The 15,497-nt window shown below is 38.4% G+C and overlaps 1 protein-coding gene across 10 annotated transcripts in view; it reads right to left on the reverse strand.

Moving 5' to 3' along the window:
- The window catches only part of Il15 (interleukin 15), a 73,894-nt gene that overhangs the window by 43,990 nt on the left and 14,407 nt on the right, over positions 1-15,497 (reverse strand). For 8 of the 10 annotated variants that reach the window (XM_029480479.1, XM_021170486.2, XM_029480480.1 and 5 more), the window contains one exon: positions 9,289-9,410. The exons of the other annotated variants lie outside the window; for them this stretch is intronic. The gene's annotated coding sequence lies outside the window, so the exon portion shown is untranslated. The remainder of the gene's footprint in view (positions 1-9,288; positions 9,411-15,497) is intronic. 10 annotated transcript variants of the gene reach the window in all.

A 15,497-nucleotide genomic window follows, 5' to 3' on the forward strand; every position in this document is an offset into this window, starting at 1 on the left:
GGGAGGGGGTGGGTAGGGGAGTGGGTGGGAGGGTATGGGGGACTTTTGGGATAGCATTGGAAATGTAAATGAGGAAAATACCTAATAAAAATTTTAAAAAAAGAAAGAAAATTTAAATGAAGAGATTAAATAAATAAGTTCATTAAGGGTTGATGATAATAATAGTTCTACATGTCCATAAAGATCTGAGTAAACTCCAGAGTGTTCTAACAGTGTGTTCTATGCATTTTAAGAATAAGAGACAAATAAACACATTCACATTATCAAGCACTCTTAGAGAATTTAACAAAAAGGACCAAGTGTTTCAAAAACTCCTTGTTTGATTCAACTCCACCCTTCCTTCCTCCAACAGAAGAAACAGAGCCCTCAAAAGCAGAAGACCATCTTGTTCCTTCATTTTTTTTTCTGACTGGACACAATGCATCCTCTTTTAAAAGACACATATCCTGTGAGAACAGAGCAGGAGTAAGTTAAACCATGAATGGAGAGATGGAAGTTCTCACAGTGAGCCACAGCCAAAGTTCCAGGCAGGCTTGTTTTCACTCTTCATCCCTTTTGCATTGCCCCATAGATAAGCACATGTATCTCAAGAGATAATAATACATACACTATGGCTTTTCTTTTTAAGCATCTGCTACAAGTTAAGCGCCGTGCAAGCTGTGTTACAGGCTATGGATCAGTCACGTGCCTAGGACATTTATGAGGCACATCTGATGATAGTCTCCATTTTACAAGTAAAAATAATAGCACAGGAAGCTTGTGTGAGGTTGTAATAAAACTACTAAATGGCACATCTGGGATCTAAATTCCACTCCGTTCAATACTAAGCACATAGATGTTTATGCAAATATAGCCACCACTATTTACAAGGAGAAAACATAATAGCCATGACTTCTGAAATGAGGCAATTGACAAACACCAGAGGTGCCACAAAGATTGAAGGGTCAACATCTATGATATGTTGGGGGAAATGTCAATAATAAATAAAAGCTTCATAACCAACATCGTTCTTATGTATTGTTCTATATCCCAGCACTATGCAGGAGAAATGGGTTATAGAGTTTTAGGAAAGTGTATACTAATGAACAGATTGGCATTACATAGAGAAAACAAGTGTAGATTGAAAGACAGGAATGCAGTTTAATAATTTCAGGTGTGGACTTAATCCTTAAGTGGAAATACTACACATTACAAAAATGTTACTTTTTTCCCAAATTTTTTCCTAAGAAATGAAATTGAAAGCAAAGTTCACATACAAGAGCTGATTAAGGAAGTGAAATTGACACTGTGTTCCTAAGTTCATCTAGAAAATAATCCATGGGTATAAATGCTATTTAAATAGTAAAAGAATAAGAAGAAGCAGACAGAGTGGAGCTTACAGTCCACGAGTTTATGAAAAGAACACGGTTTATGAGTGCTGCAATACATCTGTCTATGAAACCTTCTAAATCTGCAGCTTGAAGCAGCAGCTTGGCCAAACCACTTAGCACAGCACATGAAAGAATTAACCCACTTTTTCAGAGAAAGCATAGAGCCTTAGCTTATATCATGTGAAAAACTGCAAACTGCAGATTTTCAAACAAAGCATCAGAGAAAACACGTCTGATGTCTAGCTAGAGATACAGAGTTGATGTTTTAATTCAAGATGGGAAGAAGGGCAGATTTGATAATACAAATGTCAAAAGTTCTATAAATTAATACATGGTAAAATTATAAGACTAGTGGAGTTTGTAAAGTGAAATAAATATATTAACATATAGCTCCTTATTATAGGAAGTGATTATAAAAAATTAAGAACTTTTTCATATCTTTCTATTTCTAATTATAAAAGAAAATGGGCAGATAGTTTCAAAGTATGAAAAGGCAAACAGTAAATGAATATACCGTGGAGCTCTGTCTCTGTGGTATTCAGGAGAGATGTCATCTTTATACTTTGCAAAGTTGACAAAAGCTAGGGCTTGTGAGGCAATGGAATGGGCTCAATGAGTAAGGTAACTTGTGACCTGCCAAGAGAACTCCCGTGGAGAAACGGGAGAGATGATTTCTGAAAATTGTTCTCTATTCTTCACACTTATGAATCACTCACATCCCAACTCTAATAATAAATTAAAAATGCAACTTTAAAAATTACTAATCTGCATTCTCCTCCAGTTTTCTATAAAGGCGGTGTAGGGATGTGACTGAAGATGCAGGCAAGGTGCAGTGATGATGATGATGATTCTCACTTCCAAACCTTGCACATGAAAGGTAAAGGCAGGAAGATCAGGGTCCAGGGACAGCCTCTCTAAAGAGTTAGCATATTAGAGCTATCCAGAGCATTTCAGCTCTTCACTGAAAGATATGCACTGAAACATGAAACACACTGAAATGATACTCATAAAAACCACCCTCCAAACCCTGCCCATCAACTGCATTCTACTCTATCCTGGGTCCTTAGGCAGTGCTTCCCACCAGTTCTTGTTCATCCTGAAAAAAAGATCCCTGTAGAATACAAGCATGTTTAGGACATAGACTTTCGATCCATCATTTCTTCTATAATTATTAAAGAACAAGTAGCATTTTGTGTATCCTTAAATATCTATTAATGAGCAGAAAGGTCATTTATATTTCTTTTTATGCAAAATGTCTATTCAAGTTCTTTTCCCACACTTGCGCCCATCCTTCTCTATTCATATCCAGTTTCCATTAGAGAAAAAAAATTCCTACCTGTTCCCTCCAACCCCAGTTCACCAGTTTCATTTTCAATTTCTCCAGATTGTTCTTTTTCAGACCCAAGGGGAGTTTTATACAATGAGTCAGGTTTATGTTTTTGAAGATGCCTGTTTTAGATGTTGAAACTGAGTAAGAGTTGGAATTTTCTGATGAGATGCTTTGGGGAATTTCTAAGTAACAAGTCATCAACATGGAAGAGCTTTACTTCAGTCGGCTTGTTTTTGAGTGCTAGCTCACCCTCTTGTCAGATGCCTCTAGCATTTTGTCATTAGTGACGCCATGCTGTCTGGACTACAGCTGTGTATATGTGCACACCAATGCAATGTTTATCTGTCTGTCTCTTACTTTGTGGAGTCAGTTATTGTGTATGAATTTGGGCATATATGTACCTGCTGTCTGTACATGTGCCTATGGGTGTGTATATTTGGCATGCAGCTACACATACAAGTGTGTGAGTGTGTACATGGAGGTCAGAGGTCAACATCTAGTGTTTCCTTTGATGGTTCTCCACCTTAATTTTTGAGGCAGCATCTCTCTGAAACTGCAGCTCATTGTTTCATCAAGGTTGAGTAGTTAATGAGCTCTGAGGGTTCTCCTAGCTTTGACCTCAGCCCAGTGCTGGAGTTACCATTGTGAACTGCTGAATCCAGCTTTAAATAGGTGCTAGCTATCCAAAACGGATCCTCACATTTGTGGATCAAGATCCTGACATACTGAGCCTTATTATTATTATTTTTAAACATGTATAAAGACTATTGAATATTTTTCAACTAAATTTATCCGTCTGTGAACAATTGCGTATTACTTTTCTTTAGCTTCTAGGATATGATGAATTATTTTTAGACAATAAGCTTTAGTTTCTAAGATAAATCTTAATTGAACATAATATATTATTCTTTCAGTGAACATCTAGGTTCTTTTTAATATACTAATGTATTTTGAAATTATGTTCATAAAAGAATAAGCTAGGGTATCTACCACAATATTAACGTGAACCAACATTAACTCAAATAGCCTTATTTGGAAGGTGGTATAGCATTTCATTGGCTTGACAAATCCAGTTTATCATGGAAGGCAACACAATACAAAGTATGTGTTTTTAAACTCACATCTTTAAGGTAGAAATCAGAAGGAGTCAAATGCACTATCACCACAGACACTCCCTAAACATTTCTTTTAAAATCCCATGTAACAGAACGTAGAAAATTTCAGCACATGCGGTATCCCTCTAGGACTAATTCCTAACATTGATCCAACTGATTCATGTGGTACACAGCATTCAACAGGGGCACAGCTCATCAATAATGGCACAGCTCACACCATGCCCAAGCGCTCCTGGAATCTTAACAAAATCAAGCATATGTTGTATCATCAAGAAAGCCATTACAAAATTAAATTGACAGAAATCCTGGCTGTGAAAAAAGCAAGGAAAACATGAGATAAGAACTTTTCAATTGCTCAAAATTAGGCAACACAGGTTTAACTAGTCTGTAGAACAGTGTAGAAGTCCCAAGAGACAACAGAAGCACAATAAAGACAATATCATGCTATCTTTAAACATGGGAATATTTACATAAGTGAACTTCCAGGAAAGCTGGAGATTTTAAACTGAGAAAATAAGAGAAAACGGAAAAGTCAGTTCAGGGAAGGGCTGCAGAGTAAACACTCCCAGTGCAGAGAGGCAAGCAAGTTGCGCTGTAAGGAGTTACTCATAGACAAAGAAAGGGGAAGGAAGCTCTGATAACCGCAGCCTTGTGAGTCAGCACTGAGCAGCAGCACTTTAAGTTTCCCTGGGAAAAAGGAAACCATGCAGACAGGTGCCTGCCTCTCCCTGTTTGTATGGCACTTGGGTACCAGTTCTGTCAACTCCAGCTTCATTGTGAGACGATGCCACCAAGAGACATGCCATAACTTTCCCATGAACAGCCTTCTTTGCTTCTTCCAGCAATACTTGCTGTTTGCATTAATTTCTCAGTCAGAGGGGCATGTTGCCTCTCAGAATACTCAGTTGATGGTGGTTCACTGTTACCAGTGGGTTTCCTCCATGCCCCTCTATTCCCTCTATCCCAGGGGAGGTTCCCCCACAAAGAGTGTTAGCCTCAGTTGCTTGGGCCACAAAGGCCACAGTTTGGATTTCACAGTATCTTTTACATTCCTTAAGCTCTGCTATAGAATTATTTATGAGTGCCCCCCCCCCCCAATTCCCTGCCACCAGGTCCAACCTCTTTATTCTCTGTATGGTTACCTGAGAAAACAGCTTATTTTAATATAAATTTAAGTAGTAGATTAATCAAAACAACTGTATTTCCTTACCTTTGCCAGCTTCCCATTAACCATTCAGAGAGACTAAGATGTATTAATATTGCCTTGAGCCAGATACTGAGCAATCATTGCTCCATTCTAAACCTCCAAGCTCATCAGGCTTCCTCTCAGACAACATTCCCATTTTATTTCCATTCCTTTGTCCTTTTTTGATTCAGCTCTCTTCTCCTGATGTTTTTATCAACCTCTCCCCAAGGTTCCCTCTGATTCTTTCTCCACCCCTTCTAGAATCAGAAATCCCACCTTGTTCTCTCTAAAGCTCTGTATTGGCTCATTGGCTTTTATTGGCAAGGCAGAAAATGAATGAGAGGCAATGTTTAAACAAACTTGAGACAGGAGCTTCTAAGAATAAACATAACAAAGTCATATCTGGATTGAAACAAGATATGAGAGCAGAGAAATCAACATCTGAATATCACAAGGATAACCTTTATGCAGTGCACAAAAAAAAAATTATGCCTACAGCTTCCAGAAAGATATTTACATTTGGCATCAATTGTTGCCATCATCGGTATGGAAGCAGAAGAGTTCCTGGAATGTCATTGTTGGTGAAGTGGCTATGTTAGGAAGATTCACAGAGATGATCAAACCAGTGTTCACATATTTTCTATAATATACACATAAGTTCTGATGTCTATGATGGCTACTCTGGCTTGGCTGAATTGAGAAGATGCCCAGAAAACTGGTAATCCATACTTCAGGGGGTATCTATGGAGGGGAATTTGGGAAAAACTGCTTTCTGGGTGAATGAGCAGGGCAGATAGGGATCCCGAGAGGTGGGAGTGGCCATGAGCAAAATGGAACACAAAAGTAGACATGGGAAGCCAGCTTTTCTCTAACACTCTCAGTCCCTGGCCAAGTTCACTTGTTTGTTGCTGTTGCCTGTGGACATAAGATTTCAGCCTCTTTAATTATTGATCTTAGAATTGCACCAGAGGCTCTGTAGGGACTGCCAGGCCTCTGGTCTTAGACTAGGGCTGCCCCTTGGCCCTTCTATCATTCTGAGATTTCTAGCTTTTCCAGTCAATGCAGATTTAGCTCTCCACCCTGAAAGCAATCACTGCAGGATTTCTCAGCCTCTGTGATGTTCTGAGTCAGCTCAGTAAGTTCTCATTTGTAATAGCATGTACTTTGGGTTCTGTTTCTCTGGAGAAGCCTGAGTAATATGCCCAAACTCCAAAAATTTTTTCTAACAAAACTGTTAGAAATATGCTGGAGTCATACACAAAAGAAATGTATTCTATTGAGTATTTCCAATATCTACCCAAATTAAGAAATCAATGATGGCATTTAATATATTTTAAACTGCATTACTACGTGCATGGTGATAATATTTACTCCTGTAATTCCATACAGAAAAATGCCATTATATGATGTTAAATATACAAAGCTACAAAATAAATTTTTCATTCTTTTTTAATAGCGAGTGTATAGAAAACTAAGAATAGAGTGTTGAATTACCTGTTAGTTACATAACTGGTAATATGTCTCCCACTTCACATTTCTCTCTTGGCTTCACATATACTATAGTGAACACACATTATTTTGATAATCAGAAGGATAATAAGAAATATAATTGAAAACCTTAGCCAAATAGAGTTTAACATGGATATCAGGACAACCAGAGCCTATAGACTGTGGTGCTAGCTGAAATACAAAAGGAGAAGGCTTAATATGGAAACACATACAGGAGAGACCTCTGAAGTAGAAATTTCTGGTTCCTTCGGAAATTCAGTTATACCATATGATGTTGTGCTGTGGCAGACAGGTGAAAGGGTGTTTTGACGAAGCAGACAAGTGAGGGGATATTTTGCTGAAAGAGACACATGAGAGAGGACACGTGATGTTTAGGAAGAATATAAATATGACTCCACGGCCAGTGGGAGGAGGCTCTGGCATTGGTTCAATTTGCTCTGCCTTGCTGGTCTTCACTGATGGTGCTCTTGTATTGGTTGGCCTTGCAGCATGTTGCTGATCTTTGCTTGTGATGACTTCATAGAGAGTAACTCACCGAAGAACTTCTCAGGATATTCTGCCAGCTTCTTGTTGCTTTAATGGACCTGGGCCATTTGCCAGAGCCTTGAGATTTCTTCTGGATTGAGCTGCTGTTTCTGATTCATGTTTGTGTATGCTATTAAACTGAACTGCTGATACCCTGACAATAAAGATTGGAATTGTCCAAAGAACGATTTCTAAAGAGGTCTGCAGCCTCTGTTTCCTATTGACCTTGCTTCCCCACTGCCTCTGGTGGGCGGTGAGTTAGAAGGGAGGCTGAAGCACTCAAGAACCCTCATTAGAGTACGTTTTGAAGATTCTAAGCCTACAGACCCTGTATTTACATACAACATAAACAATTTTTTTCATTGTACAAACGTGCATTTTTACGATGTAAGTATTAAAGGGCATGAAGAATGCAACAGGTGAGATGGGCCAGCAAGACTGTCACTGCAGCCCAGGGTTCTTGACTGTAGGGCCTATGAAGGTTCTCAATTGAGTGTCCAAAAGGAAAGCTGCTTTGATGGCAAACAATCCTATTCAAAGTGTGCTTCCCTGGGTCCTTATGGTAGTAAAGAGCAAGGGTCATTAAGTGACAAATTTTACTTAATTGCCTGTGTTTTAGATGCAAATTAAAAGAGATTCCTTAAGTTTCTAATTCAACTCAGCCTAAATTTCCAGCCTTCCCTCACATCCATTGGAAAAGCTATCACTGGTCATCCTTCTATAGCCAGTTGAATGACCTAGTTTCTGGCTTTTGAACAAAGGAAGCCAAAATGAAATTATTTAGGGAATCCAGAAGAGTTGAAAAAATTCATAAAGCATGTGACAGTTTTCTTAGGTCTTCGGGAGTCTTCTTTGTTACTGGTTACTGCAGGGTAGGGCATTTCCTGCTTAAGTTTCTTACATCCTTCAGGTGCAGTTTGAATCAAAGAAAACTCTGGCACAATTGTTTATTAGTCCTATAGTTTATCATGTGGAATTTTTAAAAATATGATGGTTATTTATTTTTTATCACTATCTCACAGTGGCAGGGTAAATGGAGCTACAGTGTTTTTGCTAAAATTGCCCCAACTTCTATAACTTCATAACTTCCACATCCAGGATACTGCCTGTCTCTTCCTTGAGCCCCATGGAAACAATCCCTAAATGTGTGTGTCTAAAACAATAAGCACAAATTGATTCTTGAGTTCAGGGAATTTGCCACAAAATCTCTATGAACCAGCTTCCCTTCGAGAAAGCCTGGGAGATCACTGAGTAAATTTCTCAGTGATTAAATTTACAGTTAATCAGCACCCAGGACATGTTCTTCACACTGTTTCTTTCAATTTTTATTATCTTTATAATTTTCCAACAACAAAAAAATGACTGAAGAAGACAGGAATTAACTTCCTGTTTTGGATTCTTGTAACGTTATTCTTCTAATAAGTCTGGTCACTTCTATCACCTCCCTTACCTTGTCCACTGTCAATCTTGGTCTGACCACACACGACAGAATTTTGTCTAGAGGTCACACAGAATTACAACAGAGAAAAACAATGAAAGATATGCATTTACCAATAAGATGCCAGAGCTTAGTTTTCTGGGAGTTTGTTTGCTTGGTTGGTTGGTTTGATTTTGCTTGGCTTTGCTTTGCTTTGCTTTGCTTTGCTTCTTTTTATAGCTCCCTACACTCAATGTATCCAGACAGTGTTCTCATATAGTTTTCAAATGTTGAAATTATTGATCAAACAATCAGACCTGTGCTATTTTCTAATCTGTTTGCATTAAAAATATTCACTGAAGAAAGGGATCTTGAAATTACTTTTGAGTGAAGCATGAAGTATGCCATTCTTTCATATTACCCAGGAACAGAGCAGAAAGTGAGGGACAGAATTTATTCAACATAGGTGCCAGAACCATCTGGTCTGGAAATGAAACTCAGCTATGGACACTCATATTCATCAATGACTAAGGTTCCTACCAACCCACGTGATAGAGGATAACTAGTCTGGACAGAGAACTTCTAGATAAGATGACCTAAAATATTCTGATCTGACTCCAGGTAAAAGGAAACAACCACCTATGTTATGTGCCATACTATCTGACCTCTCAAATGCTTGTAAAGGCTGGCGTTTCCTTCTCCAATAACATGCTCATTTTCTTAAACCTTGAGTGTAAACAACAGCATCTTGCTTGTCATGGCCTATGTATTGTTTGTCACATTATATTGCATTATCATTACATTGTTGCATGATACAATTCTTAAAGTTTGCTTACTTGGCCTCCTGTAGGCTGGTTATCTGCTGACATGGGTTTCTGTGTTCTTAAGGGCCTCACCAGCAAGGACCATGAAGAGGCAGTGCTTTGAAGAGCCAGGGGGCCATGTGTCAAGGTGGGTTCTGTAGGAGTAAAAGGCAAGGCTTAAAGAGATAAAATTCACACTGACTCTTTTCCTCCAAGTTATGGTTAAGTATGGACCTGTCATTCTGATAAAGACTTGTGTGGAGAAAACTTGAAAAACTAGATCTGAATTGTTTTTTAAAAAACAAAACAAAACATTCCTAAAGTCCTCAGTTCCCCACAATATAATTGACACCCATGTTGACTGTAACTCTAATAATAATTCAAAGCAAATAGGACATCAAAGATAACTGTGGGCTTCATTACAATTACAAAATCGAAGCAAGATAATGGAAGTTAGTTGTAGACATCTGTTCTAAGATTTTCTACTCCTGTACTTAGAAATGAGTGTGTGTGTGTGTGTGTGTGTGTGTGTGTGTGTGTGTGTGTGTGTGTATTATCATTTACAAAGTATATCTGCTTTTTAAGGGGTCTAGTTACACTGTTGGAGAAGCTTAAAATAGCCTACCTCCTAGTTTGCTTTCCAGAAGTACACACTTTATGTTTTTCAAGAGTAAAATAATATATTCTATCTTTTAAAATAATTAAGAAACATGCACATTACATAATGATTAATGATATGAAAGATATCATATTTATAGCTTTAATATTATGTTAGATAAGTTCTTCTGATCGTTATTGGGATATTAGGAGTTTGAATAAAAAAGAAGCAGTTGCATTGTGTTGCCTAAACTTCCCAAGTGAGTCCCAAGTGAGGGTTTACATATTAGCTCTAAGACTAACTCAGAGAGAGGAGATCTCTAACTTAGCATTTGATATCAGCAGCCCACTCCAAGACTTCATCTCTAGTCCACATAAGGAAGAGTGAATGCCAGGGAGGAGAGGAAAAGGCAAAAACTGGAGGTACAATTCAACAACGTCCCTCCTAGAGGATTAGTGCTCAACAGGATGCTAGCTTCTCCTTGTCCTTCTCTTCCCCATTCATCCTGTCATCTTCTTCTTTCCTTTCTCCTCTATGGCATGTAAGAACATGGCTAGATGATAGCCATCTCTGGAGCAGGAAAAATCATCTCACCAGAACACAAGTCAGGTGGATTCTTATTCCTAAAATCTCCTGCCTTCAGAATTGTAAGAAACAAACTCTCCCTGTTTAAACCACTCAGTCTCTAAAACTCTGTTACCATACCCACAGCTGACTCATACAAATTATAACACATCCCCACCAGCCAGGAAAATAAATTTTCCCTTAAATATGCCTGTAGAAAGGAATAAAATAACAGAAAAAAAATTGAAGGCTTTGCTTCTCAACAAAATCCTGTGTGTTCTCACTAATATCCTAGTGTGGCTACTATTGCTGTGATACATTCCATATGCAAGAGCAACTTGGATTGGAAAGGGTTTAATTCAGCCCTCAGTCTATAATACATTATGAAGAAAAGTTAGGGCAGGAACTAAAGAGAGGCTATGAAGGAAAACTGTTTACTGCCCTGTTCTCTTTATCAGCTGACTTTTTTTATATCACTCAGAATAGCTGCCCAGGGATGGAACCCACAGTGGCTGAGACCTCCCATATCAATCATTAATCAAGAAGATGACCCTATGGGGAATCTGGTGGGGCATTCTCTCAACAGGGGTTCTCTCTTCCCAGTTGATCCTGTTAAAAAAAAAAAATCTAACAAGACAAAGGAAACTAACATACTCAGATCTGATGAGCCATAAGATGAAGAAATGGAATTGAAAGTGAGAAATTCAGCCTGCCACCCACTATAGGCCAGTTGCAGAAGCATTGTTAAAGAGACCTCACACCTCTTCTGGAGAAGCAGCCCTAACCAAGGTCCTCCCATCTAAAAGTCTTCTTCAATCCTTAGCTGGTCCAGGGGAAATTCAGCCTCTTAGCCCTCTACCATCTCCTCAGTGTCCAGCCTGAGGCAGTTAGAATCAGCAGGAAGCTAGAAAGCATGCTACATGGACTGTAATATTCCTGCTTGTAACTAGGAAACATGGGCATAAGACTCTCAGTATAAGACCAGATAATTAAATATAGTCACAAAGTTGTCCCTATGTAAAAATTAGGGAAAGTAATAAAATTAAAAATGGGGGGAAATAGACAACACGCCCCTCCCAAATAAAAGGCATAGGAAACACCTTGTAGCTTTTGAAGTTTAAAATTGCAATTTGAATGCATCTATGGATTCAAGCATTAAGTTTGAGAAAATAACAGCAAATGTTAAACGTATTAGACGGGGAAGTTTAGTTGCTTTCCTTACTCATTAATCAAGCAACTATGAAATATATCTATGTTGTCTAGTATAAAGGTTACTTAGGCTATGTGGTGCTTGATAAGACTATGACCATGTCACTTAGCACTCTGAAAACACCATGTCTCATTCAAAGGAGATGAGAAATATGTTTAACTGAATTACCACCACTCTTAATGCAGTAACCAAGTTAAGACCCTTTGCTTTGTTTTTGTTAGAAAAAAAAAAAAACTCTAGAAATGGTGAATAATCATTACTTTCTATGAATGTATTTTCTGTTTCTGGTTTTCCTGTTCCTAACTTAGTGATCCACACCTTAAAAACATCCAGAGCTGTGCTGTCAAGCTGTGCACAGTAGCCACAAACCCTACGTGACCATCTGAGGGTAAATGAAGTAAAAGAGAACAAACCAGAAATCCACTTCCTCACAGGAGCCAACCACATCTCCAAAGCAGAAAAGCTGAGGCACATGCAATTTTGAAACATGACTTAGCCACCAGCCAGCAATACCACAGCATGCGTGAGTTAACTCAAGATACTTTCACCCGTGGAATTGTGAAAGCAGTAATATCTACCTCACAGGATGATTGTGCAATTCACCATCTCATGCATGTGAGCTGTGTAAAATGGGCCATGGCACACAGAGAAGACTCAAAACTATTGTTGTATTTGTATTATGTTTATGTTTGTATTTGATTCTTTTACTGCTCCTGGTGATTGGATGACTGTGACGTAAACTGTTTATCAGATCTAAGAACATGAGCCAATACATTTGTACCTGAGATGATGATAGTCTACTTGAGATGACACACCTCTGGACAGGGTCTTAAAATTTTGAAGAAAGTGGTCAAAGATCATGAGGAGTTGGACAAAGCCACAAAGCAGAACAGGAGGGTGAGGTTTTCAAAGGTTGAGAGTTTGAGATAAGTTTCAAATAACATAGGTGCTGCAGAGGTAGAAGAATGAGAGTGGAGAAGATATTAGAGGGATCAGGCCACGTTGGTGGAAAGTGAAGCAAGAGGCAGGGAAGAAGCTCTGTAGTCTTTGCTCCTCAAAAAATATATTTCCTTTCCATCCATAGGCCAATCCATATCTTGTTTATTTGTAGATTGCAGCACCCAAATAGTCTAGCTAGGCTTGACTTTAATAGTGGCCACTTCTGTGTTCTTTCATCCCTTCTCCATGTTATCTTTATATGATAAAAGCATTGTGCATGAATGCTACATTTAATTGGAGAAATAGATATGGGAAGCTGTTTCCTGAACTTTGGGGATTGACTGTTAAAGATAAACTACCTCCCTCCAGTCCAGAGAAATGTAATAAACACAAAAGATCCCCAGGTATGCATTTAAAATAAAGGACCTGCTTTTGATTCCTTGTGGCATTTAGATAAAAAGATCTATATAAAATGTCAGTTACAATTTATTATAAAGATCAGCAAATCATCACAAAACAATTTTCCAGTGCTGCCACTAGAGATAATTGTTTAACTATTAAAGTGTATGCTATGATTTATAGCAGTCACTCTGATTCCAATCACAGCGTGATCACTCAGCACTGCCACAGAAGACACACCCCATCTGTTTGTCTCGGGAAACGTTGCATGACGACTGTAATGACGAGTACCTGCTATCACCTGCTGATAACATCCCGTCAGAAGAAACAACAGCCTAATGACACAGCTCAGCTCCTTCTGGCAAATGGCCAGCTTCAAATATTTCTACTGCGTCCCGCAGAAGTGAGCAGCATGATAACCACAGTTCTCGGTAACAACGCCATCAAATAAAGCAATCTAGAACAAAGTGGTTATTTTGTTGAATACTGGTATACTTTTGACCACAAAATCCCTTGGGGTCTATTCTGTCTACAGACAGTCTCACCAGCAGTGACTGCCATTCTCCTTTGCTTTAATTATTCTTGCTGATGAGACCCCAGACATCACTTACTTTGAATACTTTTGTGCAACATAGAGAGTGGATTACAGTGTATATGTCAATCAACAGAGTAGAAACAGATTTCTGGAGTGATCCCAAGCATTATTTGTCTACAGCATTGCTTGATGGGCCCTTCCTGACAAGGGAACAAAGCTTCTAGCAGCAATCCAACAGCTTGCTGAAATGCTAAGGTCTTGATTAACCAAGTTTATTTGTCAGTTGGCATAACAAACTTCAGATGCCTGGGCAAGGAAAGTGGCTACTGCTTTCCCTCTCCCTGGCCTGGTCAGCAGACACAGTATCCTCCCTCTCAGTCATCATTTTTTTCTTCTATAGAGGTTATGTGCAATTATTTCAGGTAAAGCCAGTATATTCCTGGCCTCCAAGACAAAGGACTTCATTTAAAAATATATCTTCCTTCCATTGACCTAATCAACTACTACTTGTTAAAATAGTTATCAGAAGGCCAACATTACTCTGGTAAAGTAGTAGTCATCAAGCTACTACTAAGGATGGTCATTTTTACCTTGTTAATTTAAATTTTTTTCTCTGATTTATATTACTTCAATCATTCTCTTTAGATTCAGTATCAAGAAAGTGGGTTTCCTAAGCAACAGCAAATGCTGTGCCATTCCTTGTGGGATGAAGCTTGCTATACTCCTAAGAATTGACTTCTTGAGGGAGGAACTGAAGGATCTGGCAGATAGACATCAATAACTTGCTTCTTACATCAGGACAATCTCTACATATGGAAGGCTACCATGCTACACGACTAAATTACTGAAAAGTCGATTCTTTAACACACACACACATGTTGAGAACAAAGACACCTTACAAGGCTTTGCTATAACTTAGGACTTAACATATCTTAAAATGTTAAATCCTATAATTCAGGTGTGGTCCCCTGTGCAAACGGTGTTTGGAGGCAGAGTTTAGGGGAAGTATTTGCATCTTGGAAGTCCTGGCTTCAGAAATAGATTATTCTATTGGTATCAATATTTGAATAGGTTGTACAGATGAGGTAGAGCTGGGTCCTAGTTAAGGGAAGTAAGTGACTGAGGAAATGCCTTGGAAAGATAAATTGACCCCTTCCTGTTTTATTATGCTTATCTGCCCCCTAGCACCTTGAATTGTGCCTTTGCTCTCTGTCTTATTTCTATCATGCACTGCCTCACTACAGGCTGAGAGACACTGCAGCCATCTAATCATGGACTTTAAACTAAACTGTGAATCAAAGAAAATTATTCCTACTTCCCCTCCTGCATTGTTTGTCATATTGACACCAACAATAAAAAGTATAACACAGTTTTATAGAATACATATCCCGTGTAAAAGCATAACATAAGTCATCTCCATGTAAGCACGGGCCATAGCCTTCTAGGTGAGTAGCATCCAGTATACATTTGCTTACAAGAATTTGTTTCTAAAAAGGCAGAATCTCTGTCTGTGGAGTGTTCTCTGAACAACAATAGAGGATTCACCATCTTCTATTATATTCTCATGCAGGCTACCATGTTCCCATTATGTTACTAAAATAATGGTAGCTTGTATCACATTGAAGCTGAAGATTTTTTTATAAAATCGGAATCCTCATCAACATTGTCAGAACTATGAAGGAGATGGGAAGCCAAGAAACATGAATATACATTTTAGTTCTGTCTTCAAGTAGCTTCATGACCTTAGACAACTTATCTTTGAAATACAGAAATTATATTGGAGATGACCCTAATTCAGTGTTGAAGTACCATACGTAATGTCATAGTTGACTACCACAGCATATATTGCCAAGTCTTTTCTTTCTTCAGAATATCAGATTTAGCAGCCCAAGAATTTGGTCTAATCATCTTTCTTTCTTTCTTTTTTTTTTTTTTTTTCAGAAAAGAAAACACACAGAAATTAAGTGCATTGTGTAGATTTACACAGTGAGATAAAG

The sequence above is a fragment of the Mus caroli genome, chromosome 8 (assembly GCF_900094665.2).
Source record: "Mus caroli chromosome 8, CAROLI_EIJ_v1.1, whole genome shotgun sequence".
Lineage (NCBI taxonomy): Eukaryota > Metazoa > Chordata > Mammalia > Rodentia > Muridae > Mus > Mus caroli.